Here is a 16,005-nt window from a genome sequence, read left to right as displayed (position 1 = left end):
ACAGAAACCTTCCTATGTACTCCATCCGATTTTATTTAGTCCGCGTATTAGATTTGGTCAAAGTCAAGTTTTGTAAACTTTGACAAAGTTTATAAACAAAAATATTAACATATAGAATAACAAATCAATACCATTAGATTCATTATTGAATGTACTTTCACATCATATAGATTTGCTATGGTATGTTTATATTGTTTTCTATAAACTTGGTCAAACTTTATGAAGTTTGACTTTAGTCAAATCTAATATGCAGAGTACATAAAACGGAGGGAATGTAAAATGTTGCAAAAATATCGGGATCAAACACCGGCCTAATTCAATTCCTCGGACATCAGATGCTCTGTCTTTCGTTGAATCATTCAGGCTTCCCAGTAGCTTCCATCATCGCCTTCGCTTGGATCAGCTTCTCAATCTGCTTCACAATCTGAGGGGGAAAAAAGAAACATCAAACGTGTCCACCATTAGCCATGTCTACCAAAAAAAAAGGCCAAATTTGGAGTTTTTACAGGCATGGATTCATTAGGCTGTTGTTTAAGATACGCTAGATGACTCGTTGCGCCAATGGCGCAAAGGCCGAGAGGGAGCCAAGTATTGTGAGAATATTTAGACACCCAAGTCGAAAAACAAATGTGGCCAACATTCCCCCATCCTTTGCTTGAAAGCCGCCTTTTCTCACCGGATCTAACATAGATACATGATTCTTCAAGACCAAATTTCAGAGAAAATATAAAGCATGCAAGGCTTTAAGTTGTACTATTAAGACCATACCACCATATCTTTATTTAGTTTTTTTGGAAATCTAAAGGTCTAAGAGGATGGTACATGTCAGAAGATGTGAATCCACAACAAAAAACTAAACTAACTTCCAAACAAAAATTTCAAGTTTGGAAGCCACAAAGAAGCAGCCCAGATCTCTCGTTGTAGTGCAGGTACATGTCCTTAATCCCGCGTCCACATCCCATAATTTTTCAACACCTAAATCCACGAAAACCAACCGAAGGAAATCATGGCAGAAACATGCGCCGTGGCTTACGTCTTCAAGAAGGACTTCTTGGCATTATTGTGCAGGTTGGACACAGCAATCCTCGCTGCGAGCTGCAGAAGAACCACACAGGCACCTTTCTTCACCTTGCCCTTGGGAGGAGGGGGCAACACTTGCAGCGCGGTGACAAGGCTTTGCGAACGCCGCCGACGAGAGCGCGTAGCCAGGGGCGGAGCCAAGATTTAAACATGAGGGGGGCAAAGAAGACAATGATCACTTACGCACACATGAGATAAAAATTAGACTAAGGCAAGAGGGGTTAAATGCGAACCCATGTTACTTTTTCCATGTCACTCTACTCCTCCGCAAATGTGGACACACAAAAACGATAGATAAATGCACTGTCCGGAGCAATTCGGGCCGCAAGGTGCAATTTTTTACGAAGAATAAAGCATCACAGATAACAAGAAGTTCGAACAACAGATTGACATCAGAGGATAGAAATGCATGTTTTGAGATAAAAATAACTTCATTTAAGTTGATTAAATTTAGGTCCATAACTACGAAGCTCATTTGACATAATCTAATTGAAGGCGACCTTTTAGCAAGAATTTTTTCAGTATTGTGACCATATGACTTTTCAAAGAAAGCCATCTCCCATCAAAAGAAAAATCACCGATAATTAGTAAACTAATCAATTTCTTGTATGAAAGTGAACCTACTAATTAGAAAAGTAGGCTGCAGTCAATCAACAAAAGTGTATCGTACATAGTACCTTTAAATGAGAGTGCTTGAGGAATACCATACGGTTATCAGCAGGGATCACCAGACTCGAATAGAACATGTGGATTATAGACATCGAGGTATGATTAATAGAGGCAGCGACAGCGGCGTCCACCGCGGTGGTGACCTTATGTAGCATCTGGGCCACTGGAATCGCGGCAAGCAGCGGCGAGGCGGCGTCGAATACAATGACCGGCGGCGTCGAACCGATCTAACCTACCCGCAGACATCTGCTAGGTTTCATCGAACAGGCCAAGCAACTCATCTCTGAATGGCTAAACAACGTGTGCATGGGCTTCCTTTGGGCTTTGGACATACAGAGCGCAACAACAATTGAGCTTGGGCCTTAAAACTACCGACTAATTACAATCTACGTGTCATTCGCACTTGGATACTGCTGCATATCTCTATTCCTAATGGAGCAGTTGGCAGTCTCCGTCGGTCAATTTTCGTCCCACCTCCGCTGATTTTTTTTCGTCCTAAAAAAAATCCACGAAATTTCGTAGGTTACAACTCCCACCTTTCATGGTTTTTTTACCTCGCAACCCACCCGCGAAAAAAAACCGTGCCAAAAAAACCCTACGATCGATGCCTCCAACCCCCAACCTCCCCCTGGCTCCCGGCGCCGCCCGCCCCCATCTCCTCCCCGATCCGGCGCCGCCCGCCCCCATCTCCTCCCTCACTCCCGGCGACGCCCCACCAGATCCTTCGCCGTCGCCCTCGCACATCAAGCCGCCGCCGATCCCCTCCCCCATCTCCCTCCCTCAAACGCCGCCGCCAGTCGCTGCCGCCCCCGCCACCTCCCGTCGCGGCCGCCACCACCACCTAGGGTTGTGCTCTTCTCTGGCGTCGGCCCGTCGCCCTCGGCCCGATCTCCGGTCGCCGTCCTCCACCGCGTCGGCGGCGGCGCCGCCGCGTGGCGCCACCTGCTGCTCCTCCTCACCGCCCAACTGCTCGCGCTCGCCCTCCTCGCGTTCGCCTCCAGTGGCGTGGCGGCGGCGTGGACGACGCCGGCTCCCCTCGCCTGGCCGTGCCGGCCCCGTCGAGGCTGCAGTCCCTCCAATCCTCCGCCGCCTCCTGCGTCGAGGTACTCGCCGCCCCCGCCTTCCCCTACCTCCGCGGCTGGTCCTTCCACTTCGACGCGTCAGACACCCACCATCCCAGAGTACTACCTTTCCAATCTCACCTCCGCCCTCTTCCTCGCCGGTCGCCGGCCGATGTGTCCGACCTGTGAAGCAGGAAGCTTGTTCGATGAGAAAAATCCCTGCCTCACGATTTGCTTCGTGAAGGCCAGAATTTCGCTCTTTGTTTGTCTACTGAAAAACCTCCATGTGGGGATAGATGTCATCATAGAATGCGTGCAGTAAAATTATTCTGACTGTATTCTGTATCATTATTTTGGTTAGTCTAAAATAAATAATTTGGTTAGATTTGTCTTGAAGAATAGATTCAACCTATACTTCTAGGTTTTGATACAGAAAATAGAAATTCGTTGCCAAAGCTGTGTATGGAGACTATTTCAGTATCTGGAAGTACACTTGTGACCGGAGGCATGGCCGCTGTTGCTGCCAACATAGTGGAAGTGAGCGCAATCTGGGAGTAACAAGCACACTGTTTAGTAGGTGCGTTGTCCCTAGATTTTTTTATCCATGAGTATACCGTAGTAAATTGCATACCTCACTGGTGTACAGGGATCTAGGATCATGTAATGTAATAAAACAATGGTCCATTATGTTCCACTGGCTCTGATCTCAGTTAAAAGTTACTTGCAATTTTTATCCTTATTTTATTTATTCGTAAGGTATCTGACAAATGTGTTTGTGGCATAGTTCCCAACTAACCGTTGCTGATATTTGTTTCTAGGAGGGGATGGAGAGCTTTACAAATGGGAATGTTAGGTTATTGAAGCATGAACGCAGCATTGTTGCAGAGGATGATCTTGACCATCGGTGGCAGGAAGCCACTCGAGAGGCTGTTTCCGAGGTCTCCAACCGCCCTGCACTCACTGTCCATCCAATCAGTTGGTTCTGCATTCATCTGTCTGTATCTTGTTTAATACACAGGTGCAATCAAACCTCGATATGTTATGTGTAAAATCCTATTAAATACGTAAATATGATACCATATACAAATTGTTAATACATTCGAAAGTTACTGCACTTGTTCTTCTAGCATACATGCAGTTAATTATATTCTATGTTTTTCCTGATTTCCCTGTATACTGTGAGCCTGCGATTGTTTGGTTTCATGGTTTGTGAGCAATGTCCATGCTTTTCAACCCACATGCATACAGGCATGTTGATTACTAATTAGTGGTTCCTTCTTACCACAATCATTGTTTTATAATTGATGGTTTGCTCATTCTTGTGAATCTACTTCTGAAGGTGTGCCACATCTGAGGGAGGATGAGACCCCCCCCTCAAGGTGGGAGGCCTGGATGGGCAGCGGTGCCAAACCCTCGAATTGGCCCATGGTTCCTGTTGATGCAAAAGGTTGCTGCAGACCAAGGTCTTGTTCCAGAGTTTGAGGTACGTTGCTTCCTTGATGCCTTTTCTATTTCCGAATCAACTGATTTTAATACTGATTGCTTTTGAAGATTACACTTGAAGCAACTCAGCACGGACCACCATGAAGCTACTCACTATGGCCGATGTGTCCGACCTGCTGATCTTTTGCTTGCTTGCCAGGTGTGCGTGCAAACGAGCACCTCCGCAGGCCTGGACCAGATCCTGCCGTGGCTCTTCTACCACAAGGTCATCGGCGTCGCACACTTTTTGCTCTTCGTCGAGGGCAAGGCCGCCAAGCCCAGCGTCGCCGGGGTCCTCGAGTCCATCCCCGTGCGTTCCTCGCTTGAGATTTCCAAGAATCCAGTAGTACCAATTTCACTCTGCTTGTTCTCAATCTCTGACTCTGTTTCTCTTCTTCTTCTTTAGGGGTGTGAAGGTGGTGTACAGGACCAAGGAGCTTGAGGAGCAGCAGGCCAGGTGGTCCGAAACAATCTTCGCCGCCCGCGTGCCTCGTCGGGCTTTACACAAATTCATTTCGATGCCCATTCTGATGATGTATATGTTTCACCTGCAGCCGAATCTGGAACGAAACCTGGCTCGCAGGATTCTTCTACAAGCCTTGCAACCACAAACTGTTTTTGAAGCAAGCACTCAACATGGAGATGGCCATTGTGATGGCCCGGGTATGTATGTTTGTTTTCGGCTTATCACCAGCAATTATTAATAGTGTTCGTTTAGTGTATTGTATTTATCATAAACAAAAAGCATTTTTCTTCATGGTAGGAATCTGGCATGGATTGGATAATGCATCTAGACACCTATGAGTTGTTATATCCCGGCAGTATTCCATCAAACGCCTGTTAGCTGACGTCCCCGATGATGTTGACATGGTTATTTTTCCTAACTATGTAAGTATACGGTGGTCCTAATACACCTGATGGACTTCTTATGCATAGTAATTAACTTGCATGTATGCACTCTACAGGAAAGCAGCGTCGAGCGTGATGATATAAAAGATCCATTCAGTGAGGTAAACCTTCTCTGTATTTAAGAACATAATATCCTCAAGTTCCGTTGGATATAATGTTGGCTGATGTAAACAACTTATGTCTAAATACTCTGATATGAATTTTGTTTGTTCGGTTTACGTCTGAAGTATGATATTGTGGTATGATTTATGTGTGTCTGATACTGTTTACATTTGCTTGAAAAAATAGTTTCGAGTTGCCTTGTTATCTGCGTAGCTTGCCATACTTCTGTTTAGCCTATAATCCCAGAAATAAGTTCTTATGCTCTTTTAGTGTAGACTGGGCATGGATCTAGCTAATTTTGCATATTACTCCGTAAGAGAAGAGAAGAGAATGAAAGAATATTAGACCTCTGGTATGTGCAACAAGTCATCGCTCACAACAGATTAAGTAACTTTGATGAATTTTGACATTCAATTCTTTGCTGCTTGTTAAATTTAATTAAGAGCGCCGAACCTAGGTGTGTGCAGCCTTGCTTTTGTCTCTACTCCTAATGGAGCAGTTGGTAGGATTGCGTCCACGGCACGGTTTTTTTTGTCCCACCACTTTCGTCCGGTTTTTTTCTGTCCCACCTCCCACCACCACCTGCATTTTATTCTCTTTTACAAAATATTACAGAAGAAAAAACTGTGCCGCCACTCCACCCTCGATTCCTGTCTAGGGTTCCCTGCCTCCGCCTCCGCCATCGCGGAAGCCGAGGCCACGCGGCCGCCTCTGCCGATCCCTAGGGACGCCGCCTCCGTGGATGAAGTGGTTCCATTCGATCGGTACACGAGAGGAACCCATCTGTGGCCACATCACCCCTGACATGTTGATGTGCATGGAGTATTCATCTGATACACAAGGACAGAAAATCTAGCAAGTAATGTTCTAATCAGTTGGGTTATCCCCTTTTGAAAAAAAATCTTAATCAGATTATTGGTTGATTTGATTGCATTAGGTTATTTCTAATTGTGTTCGAATTTCATCAGATTTGTACTTAAGTTTGTTTCTCTCATTGAATAAATTGATTGCTGAACCTATAGGCTGGGTGAGAAGCAAAGAAGGGTCACGGTGAACTATTGCTAGCTTGAGGAGATGCTCACATGAAGACATGGTTGCCGAAGGTTGCATACAACTAAAGTGAGCTTCTCTTTGAAAATCTCATAATTGTTTCACTTACCTTCTTTTTACTATCAGCAGTTTCTACCTTTTCAAGTTGTTTGGTTATGAGCCAAGACTGAAGATATACAAACTTATGGTTAGTATTATCCCTTTTTCATATATTTTGGTTATTGTTTTAGTTAGCTAGATGGATGTGTTGTAGTTAAATAATCGAATGACTTCTATACTTATATCATTGTTTGGTTTATGTAATTGTTGGCGCCAATATCTTGACTCGCCAAAAGTGCATGCAAATTTCTTACCGAAACAAGCATGGTTGACGTGTCAGTCAAGGGGTCCCTGCATCTGTGGTGTTCGGCTCGCTATGGTGGTCGACCATGGAATACTTGTGAGGGAGAGCACCCCTTTAGTGCCTCTTCGCGTAGTTCCTCTGGCGTGCACAACTTAAGCCTTGTTACCATGGATGACAAAGTCTGCCTTGTCGTGACGACCACGCGCGGGTACACACATAGGCATACTATAAGATCGTTATTAATTAATCCATGCAGTTTCATGTCCAGGCCAATGTTTAGTTGGGGGAAGTGTTGTTGATTTTTTTATTCAGCCACGAGTGTCAGTGTTGATTTTGAGGGCATTGTTAGGTGTTTAGTTGAGCTAGCAAGGGGGCGTAGTGGACCTGTCATCATTTTTTTGAAATGGTTAAAAGATGTTCAACGTTGGCTCTATATTTTCAAGGGCAGGTGCTTCTCTGAAGATGCTTCAGCTGCATTTTTGTTTACCCATCATTCGGTGGCAAACCACTGATTCCTCACGGGTTGCAGATGATGAGTACTTACATTTTTGGTCTTACTGATTTTGTCAGACTGATGGGTGCACGACAATTTTTGGTCTTACTGATTTCGTCTGAGAGATAATCAGATAAAACGACAATTGACTCCCAACTAACCACACCTAGATAATCAGATAACTACATTTTGAAGTTAGTATACATTTATTCTGTTCTTGCAAAATATTTATTTATATAGCTTGTTGTCATCTAATTTAAGGTTCAATTTCCTCACAGTAAATCCTCAAATATGTGGGCAGCATGGACCACCAGATAGGTAAGCAAGAGAAGGACCAGTTCATAATCATCTTATTTGTTCTACTTGGACTGTCGTTGTTACTTGCAGTTGCCTCTGTTACCATGTGGCAACGCAATCATGAAGGGCTTGACGTGTTGGCTGTCAAGAAGCACTAGGTCGACGGCAGGCAAGGCATCCAGGAAGCCACATCACGAGAGAGCGATGGCGCTCAAAGGGTGAGGTTGACAAATGGTGCGGTGACACTAGCTCGCTAGCCAAGCAGACTACATTCTGGACTATTTACACATCATGGACTAAAATTGGACTATTTACACATCATGGACTAAAATTGGACTTCTTTCTGGACTCACATCTTTTATATAATATATACTCAAGTCTGATATGCATTTTATTTATTCTATAATTAAGTACAATCTTTTAAGTTGCTGCTGAATGAAGAAGACATGGGGTTAGAAAAATGTTAAGATTGACTTGATGTGTGGTAAGGAACATCCAGTTGAAAAGTTTTTGATGCTTGAACATCCACTACTCAATTATTCTTTTAGGTATGCATAATCTGCCAAGTTATAAGCAGTTCCTTTTATTTGGGCACGCATAATGACCATTCCGCAGCATCAGGTTCAAAAAAAGTTCTTCAAGGTTAGTAATTTTCTCCAAAAAGAAAGTTCTTCAAGGTTAGTAATTAATACTCCCTTCCCATATGGATATGCATGATGGTTGTTCATTTTTTGGGATAGCTTACTCATCTTATGCCTTGAAAACTGAGCTACCTCCATGATTATGCATCTGGTCTCAGTAGATTTTTTTTCCGCCAAAATACAGTTGTGAAGAGGAGTTCCTGATGATAGCTGAATATACCAGCCTACTTGCCTACAACCAAGGCAAAATTATCAGCGTGTATGCGAAACAGCCTGCTAGCTGGGTGTGTGCCTCCTGTTTGAGCGAAAGGGAGGACCTTTGCTGGGCAGTCAAAGGATGTGCTCGGATATGGTGGTCCAGCACCAAGGTAATGCTAACACATCTTGTTACTCTTTCTTCAATTTCGATAGGTTTGCGACAGTTCCATTCAAGCACAAATATGTTTATGACACTAACTCAAAGTTGTAAAATACATATATTTATAATAGTTTAATTATTCTTACATGATTTCCACATATATGTGTTGCTTTAGACAAAAAAATGTGCAGTGAACTTGTTACATAGAACACCCTAGGTATCGCCACTGGCATCGACTAGATGACGCCCATCACTGACACACTCTTCTCTTGGGAGCATTGGCCCAGCTCATTGCTGTCACATCACTCTCCCACCATTGCTTTTGCCTGGTCTCGATCAGATATTTTGGTTGATATGCGGGGAGGTGAGAGGGCAAGCTAGGGGAATGGAGTTGGGAGAGACGATAGTAGAGCGACATCGTTTTTGTTCCTATTTATTTTCCTTTTCAAGTGGTTACTTTTTCTTCATCAGTTCATCTTTAAACTTTTGGTTGTCTCAGCGTAGCTTGCAGCTCCAGCTTAGATTTGTTAGATTTATGGGTAAGCCAAATTGTTTAAATTTATATTGTCCAATTTATTTATAGGAACCAATCACCCAGATGCCTTTCCTAGACTGATCCAAAGACTAATGAAGCTGGGGCTGTCAAACTGACCAAAGCAGGTACAGCCACATCTTAGGCTTGAAAATTTGCATATGGACGTGGGAGTCCACTCATATGTATGGCTTTCATGTACACTTTGAATGGTCCAGGAACATTTGTATTTTTCTGTGTGTTGATTTTTTTTCCAAGAGTATTTGCTTTGTGTCTGTAGACATTAGGTTAGTTGTCAAGTTGGTAATTAGAGGATTAGATCACTTTATCAATCGACAATCATCTTGGGAAAGTATCATCGTACTTTTGTTAGATAATTGGTACTTCTGTAGTTGCACGTTTTTATACTTATATATTTGTAGCCACTTTTATTGTGTTCTTTGTTCCTTTCTTTTTATCATACATATAACTAAAAGCCAGTTACAGAAAAACGTCAGTCTCATCCCTTGCCTTCTTTAGTTGAGGAGATTACTCTACTTTTTATCACTGTTGGAGGATTCCTTATTTTGAGAAGTCAGTATCACAGCAACGGGCACGCAGCTTGGCCAACTCATTATTTCTACCGGCACCAATCGTTTTTATTGTTTCTAGCCAATGTAGATTGTGGTGATTGTATGAAAGATTTAATACCTTCCTCACGTGCATGCTAGCTAGGAATGTTTGCGGATGGACATGAAATGAACTGTTAAGTACTCTCCTATTTAGTTTCACCAGGAATTTATTGATATGGTAAGAATTGTTAGATTGGTTTGTGACGAAATGTTGCTTGAAAATAAATTCATGATAGGTTAGAGTGGGGGCAAAAATAGTTACAGTGCTCTTGTAGGACAATGGATTTTCTCCATGTAGTCTTGTAGCCTTCATGGAAGTCAAATTTTGTAGGTTTGTTTGTACATTTTTGAGGATTTTCGGAAACCAGAGCAGTTCACTTTATCCATGTGTTTTTTCTTGCTTCTCTGCACTGTACCCTTTGGGATGATCAATATGCATTACTCTTTTTCAAAGTTTCTATTTGGAACTATATTTTTTTATTAAACCACTGTCAGAAGGTTTCACAAGAAACCTAAAAACTGTAACAGGTGGTCATTAAATTTTTTTGCCATATGTAATGAATGTTTGCCACAAGTTAGGAAACATAACTGGTTTTTAGTCGTTTATCAGTTCGTTTTGCTCATGGGGATATATAATTAGCTTTTACCAGTTTTTGATTATACAAGTTTTTTTCTTCTTTCTCCACATGTGTGTTTCTGCAATATGTGTACATTCAAGCGCCAGAAGGTTTGTTCTCCCACTGTGTGCCACTAATATTTCATTTTTGTGGGTGAGATTTTTTAACTTCTGGATCCGCGAATGGTTTGGATATGGTGTTGCGCGATGCTACTGTGTGTTATGCTATGACCACGGACATGCTTATGTGATGTTGTGCATCTGTTTTTATACTTCAACATTGTTGTTCCCGCTTGCGCGGCAGCGGTGACTGTAGATGCTGCTCACGCATCTGTTGTTCTTGCGTGCGCGGGGGCGCGGAGGTGGGCGACCGGGCGCGGGAGGCGGCTCGGCACGGCGAAGCGGGGCCGGGCCGGACTCGCGAGCACCAGGCAGGCGCAGCTGCCACCTGCGTCGACCAGGAGCACACGCCCGGGATGTTGTGGCCTGGCACTGTCCGTCGTGGAGCTCGCGAGGGACTCCTTGTCACGGGTGGGCGCTGCCTGTCACGGCGCTCGCGAGGTCCAGTTTGGGATCCATGGAGCCAGAGTGCGGCGGTAGAACTGCGCGACGGCGACGGCCGTCGCGGTGGGCGAGCACGGCGGCGGCGACTGCAACTGCTGCCGCGGTGACTGGCTGCTGTTGTTCCTGCTTGCGCGACAGCGGTGACTGCAGATGCTGCTCATGCATCTGTTTTTCCTGCGTGCGCGGGGGAGCGGAGGCGATGGCGTTGCGGCGGCGATGACTGCATTGGGTCAACTTTTTCGTCTGCACGGACACGAACAGACGAAATGGGTCGGTGTGTTGCAGTTGCTCTAACTCCCTGAAAAATTTCATTCATTTGCTTTTTCCATTCATTTGCTCTTAGGATGTAGGATGGAGCATAGTTTGTGCTGTTGATTGTCAATTGTACTCCCTCCGTTCCTAAATATAAGCCTTCAGTTTGTGATGTTGAAGATGCTTTGTACTCCTTCTGTTCCTAAATATATGCCTTCTTAGAGATTTCAATATAGAGTGTATATGGAGCAAAATGAGTGAATCTACACTCTAAAATTTGTCTATATCCATCCGTATATAGTCCGTATTGAAATATCAAAAAAGGATTATTTTTAGAGATGGAGGGAATAACAAACAAAAAAGATCACATAACATAAATTGATTGATCATAAATTATTGTTTTTTCTCCTAGGTGGGATTGGTAGCAAAGTTGTTCTGTTGGACTATGCAGTTCATTGGCCATGGAGTTTTTGAGGCAAATCTCTATCAAGCTATTAATGTTAGGTTAAGCACTAGCTTTAGTAAATTCCTGCCCAAGGATTATACTGGACACTTACTCTGACGGTAGAACCGGACACGTGCTCCACTTGACGATATCCTGGTTTTCACGTTTGAGCATTGAAAATGAAAAACAAGTGTTTGGGTATGTGGTGGAAATCCCTCTTACGTGATTTCTAAAAAAGGGTTAATCAAAGATTGCATTCATGAATAATAGAACTACCAAAATGTGGACATGGTAATTTATTTTTGAGGAACCTAGCACACCAACAACTATCACCTGGCCCATGTCAAACGTTCACCCCAGCAGACTAATCTGTCAACTACCAAAATGTGGACATGCTAATTTCTGCTTGGTATTCCAATGAGCATAGACGAACAATAAATTTATATATTGCATTATCGTAACATTCAAAATAATATTAATTTCGAAAATTGTAGGGATGTGTGTGACTATTTATATTATTTTATGCTTTGGTGGAACGGTGAAGAATTAGTTCATCCACTTTGCCCAATGAGTATTCTCCATTACACATTTTAAGACCTTCGACGTGAATTCTTCGTGCTAATTACATATATTGCTTGTGCAGGTTGGGTATGAGTTGAGGAAGGATTTTTTAGTTGTACTTGTTCAAATTTCATGCCAATGGAGCTAAAGTCAATATTCTTAATATTGTGCGAGAATTTCTTAAGCTCATCAAATGGATCTTAATTTGTAGTTGGTTTTAGTTAGATAATCTCTCTATATGTATAAGTCATTAGATTGCCTTTTTTGTTATCAATTTACGTTGCAAGTGAAGTTGACTTTAATTATTAGCTGATTTTGCCTGTGCTATCTATTCTCTTCACGTGAAATTTAACATGTATTATGTTTATATAATTTCAGCAATATATTCAAAAGCCCGTGGCAACGCACGGGCACTCTACTAGTTAGCACTAATAACTGCACCAAATCTTTGAGGGGGGCTGATCGTTGGGGGGGGGGGGGGTTAGCCCCCTGCTCGCCCCCTGTCTCCGCCCCTCGCCGGCGAGAGCGCGCAGCGGAGGGTGTCGAGAGGGGCAGCTGCCTCCGCCTCGGCGCGAGCGTAGTGGCCGCGCGAATCGAGGCAGCACACGAAGCGGTCATGCTGGAGCATTACGCTATGCACAGATGTGTAGGCAAGTAACAAAGATTGGTCAAAGGGAAACAAATTATCCAAAAGAAGAAAGATTTTATATATTTTCAACGTACCCAGCCATAAAATCAGATGCTTTTTGATTAACAAAATGAACACACAATTAAGTGGGTATAGGAGGTGTACAATCATGTACTGACAAAAATCAGAGGGGTTAGATTATGTTCAAATGAGATAAATCATCAAGGTTCCAATGATAGAAAACGTTGGGCCCGATGCACTGATTAATGTTATAGCACACAAGCAAGCTAGACATCTTCGTCTGGAGCGAATACTTTCTTCTTCCTATATTATCAAAGGTGTCTAAAAGTATGAAGACTGGAATCAAAAAATAACAGGAGACAAAACATAAGTAAGCACTCATCGCAATGTACCTGATCAATCAGTATTAGGTTGTGAAACAAGGGCAGGCAAAAAGAAATGAAAAATAATTTGATAATTGATGTAGCCTTACTATACCGGCCATTGAAACGAATCACCAACCAAGATCTTTAATTTTTTGATGAATGCTTGTTGGGTTCTAAAGAAGGGTGAAAGGAACCTTAGCAGAAGACGATGCCTATCCATTGGTTTTACAACTTCCGTCAAACTACATTAGCATGATATCTATGTGAGGTTCACGCATTCAAAAATATGGCCAGCTATAATTCTATGGTCTGTAATTCTACAGAACCAGATAAATGTTTTGGAATGGCTAAAGATAACAAGAAAAACAAAATTAGTAAATTTCGGCCAACAAAGCAGAAGTCCGGGATTACTGATTTGGTGTCAGCCTATTTCTTAAATCACAAAGTAGCATGGCTAGACAACCTTTCTTTGAGCAAAGTGAGCATAACAGCCACCCATTAAATGCAGTTATGAAGGAAAATTGGCAACCTAACTATAATTGCATAACAACTTATTTTCCAGCAGAAACTACATCATTTCATAGGCCAACCTGGAAGCAAGGATTCACCTTAAATGAAGAAGGAAGCCGAAGACACGCACATTATAGCAGCAACAAGAGAACTTCCAAGAATTTATAGACTAAAAAAACTCACAGAAACTCCACTATGTGGGACAAACTCACAATTGGTGAGGTTGGTGAGCAATTGCACAGGGACACGGTTAAGAAAGCAAACTCAAGAACCTGATTCTAAAAATTGGCAAGCATGAGATATTACAATTGGCGAGTGTGAAATATTAGATGCTAAGCAGGCAAATTCAAGAAGATGATTCTAACAACTACCTCTAGGAAAGTAGTCTAGAATTCATGTAACATGTGGTGTTCTCTGAATAATTGAGAAAAACAGATGAAACATTAGAAGACGGTAAGAAATAATTTTATATTGCATAATAAGAATACTTAATGAAGCATTGGGGCATAAGAATACTAAATGACTCCATGGTCAACTCTTTAGCAAGATCTGCACTTCAATCCAAAAGTAAGAGATGCCTGTTGCTGATCACTTGCTAAACGATGAAACATTCATACGGACATTATCACTAACTGGTAAACTGGCACACAAAATACACATGCACGAGGTAATAGCTCTATGGGCGTCAAAAACATCACCGATCCATACCTGCACACGAATTGATGAACAAAGGTGAGGACACACGTGGCTGGCAAGGTAGGAGGAAGCATTGGCAGGTAAGGAGGGAACTGCAACCAAGGGAACCATAGAGAACATCAGTGGCGGGCACAACAATGGAAGAAATTGAATAAGCTAATTCTTTTAGTGTTCAGAAGTACTGTACAAAATAACCAAATGCCACCACTAATTCTTTAGCATGTACCATAATCAAGCATCATTGGAAATTTCATTTAGCAGGGAATCTAAAAGGAGAGAGATAAATATACCAATTGACATGGAAGATCTTATTGTGCTTGTTTGCATTCTCAAATCACCGTGTTGATGTTAAATTTATTCCTGAAGATAGAACTAAGGCATCACAAAATATTTGAATGACTGGAGCGTAGAGGAATCTGGGAAGCTACATCAGTGTTCAGGTTCACCCATGAACGAAATGATATCACCCCCTACCAAATCCAGCAATCAGTTCAGTGCGGATGCACTAAACGCCAGAATCTGAACCTAGCCAAGCATAAATTTGCCATTCAACAAGAGAAAATTGAAATTATGGGCTGGAGGAAGTACGCACTAGGATGGTACTTCTCGACCAGCAGCATCACCATGCCATCCCCAGCTTATGCATTTTTTACAACGTCATCTTCAAACAGTAGCTAGCATATGCAGTTTGGCAAGGAATGAATAGTCTGTGTGACACTCCAAAATTTTTCATTTGGTTTTCAGCAAAAACTATGTTGGATTTGAAGAAGGTCATTTAAATTCTTCCAAAAACCTCTCTCTCAAAACTTTTTCCCCCTTGGCAAGGATTTTATTTTGGTATCTTCTTCAGCCTTGGTGTTTGGTTATTTTTAAAACCTTTCTTCTGGTTGTTTCCTTCTCAAATATATTTTTGGAATTTAATTATTTTCTTTTAAAAAGAAATCCTACGAGTATTGGGGCTTGTTTCATTTTTGAAACCACCCATGGTTTTACCATGTCTCTTGTGGTAAATCTTTCCAAAACCCCTTCCCCCCCCCACTTTGGGGCAATCCAAACTTTCTGTTCCAACAAGTCCAACCCATTTTTGGATTTTATTTCATTTATTCTATTCCCCAAAACAATTCTGTCAATTATTTTAAGCCTAGGTGATTTGCAAAGCAAGTACCTAATTTCCTTTGAGTTTTGATCTCAAACCAACTCCTCTGGATAGTCCTTAGCACCCACAACCTAGAACCATCAAGATCCACTCTTCTTCTTTTCAAAATTTTCAAGTTTCAGCCTCTGCAAGTTTGGACCAGATTTGTCAAATTTGGTGAAATTCATATCTTCTCTTCTCCAAAAATTCTACCAAAATTCAGGCAGCCTCCAGGTGCAATGAGAGGCCACCCCACCAAAAATCAGCTCAAGGAAAATTCTCTCATGCCAAAATCATTTCGTCGAACACTGGCCGGCACTGTTACTGCACACTTTCAGTAAAATTCAGAGTTTCAGAGTTTTACAGTGTCGTTTTTCGTCAGGACTTGTCATCGATCACTGTGCGCCCTGGCGCGTTGCGCTCGGCCTCTCCTCCCTGGCCAGAGCACCGCACGCCCCTTGGACGGGCACAGGTGTCGGTGGCGGCGAGCATCGCCGAGTTGGCAGCTTCTGCGGTGGCAAAGCCACCCGTGGCGGCCAACATAAGACAGCTCCAGCTCGCAACGCCGTTCGGCGCCGCCCAAC

General features: G+C 42.7%; 2 long non-coding RNA genes across 11 annotated transcripts; one reads left to right on the top strand and one right to left on the bottom strand.

Annotated features, from left to right (window-relative positions):
• Positions 1-2,364: 2,364 nt before the first annotated feature.
• LOC125542863 lies at positions 2,365-12,330 on the top strand. 10 transcript variants are annotated; one of them, XR_007298157.1, is made up of 14 exons: positions 2,368-3,387; positions 3,629-3,748; positions 4,150-4,293; positions 4,453-4,602; positions 4,699-4,749; positions 4,847-4,955; positions 5,056-5,180; positions 5,258-5,302; positions 6,326-6,406; positions 6,483-6,540; positions 7,468-8,128; positions 8,312-8,495; positions 9,069-9,145; positions 10,549-11,239. It is a non-coding gene; the product is annotated as an uncharacterized LOC125542863 (long non-coding RNA). The 10 variants fall into 10 exon arrangements; XR_007298155.1 differs by having other exon boundaries at positions 7,468-8,163; XR_007298156.1 differs by having other exon boundaries at positions 2,365-3,387; positions 4,362-4,602; positions 7,468-8,495.
• A 1,867-nt stretch (positions 12,331-14,197) lies between these two features.
• LOC125547960 lies at positions 14,198-14,984 on the bottom strand. The gene is made up of 3 exons (XR_007300856.1): positions 14,879-14,984; positions 14,577-14,646; positions 14,198-14,378 (listed from the first exon to the last, which is right to left on the bottom strand). It is a non-coding gene; the product is annotated as an uncharacterized LOC125547960 (long non-coding RNA).
• Between the last annotated feature and the right edge of the window lie 1,021 nt (positions 14,985-16,005).

Source organism: Triticum urartu, chromosome 3 (genome assembly GCF_003073215.2).
Source record: "Triticum urartu cultivar G1812 chromosome 3, Tu2.1, whole genome shotgun sequence".
NCBI classification, from domain to species: domain Eukaryota; kingdom Viridiplantae; phylum Streptophyta; class Magnoliopsida; order Poales; family Poaceae; genus Triticum; species Triticum urartu.
This window is presented reverse-complemented; position numbering and strand designations above follow the sequence as displayed.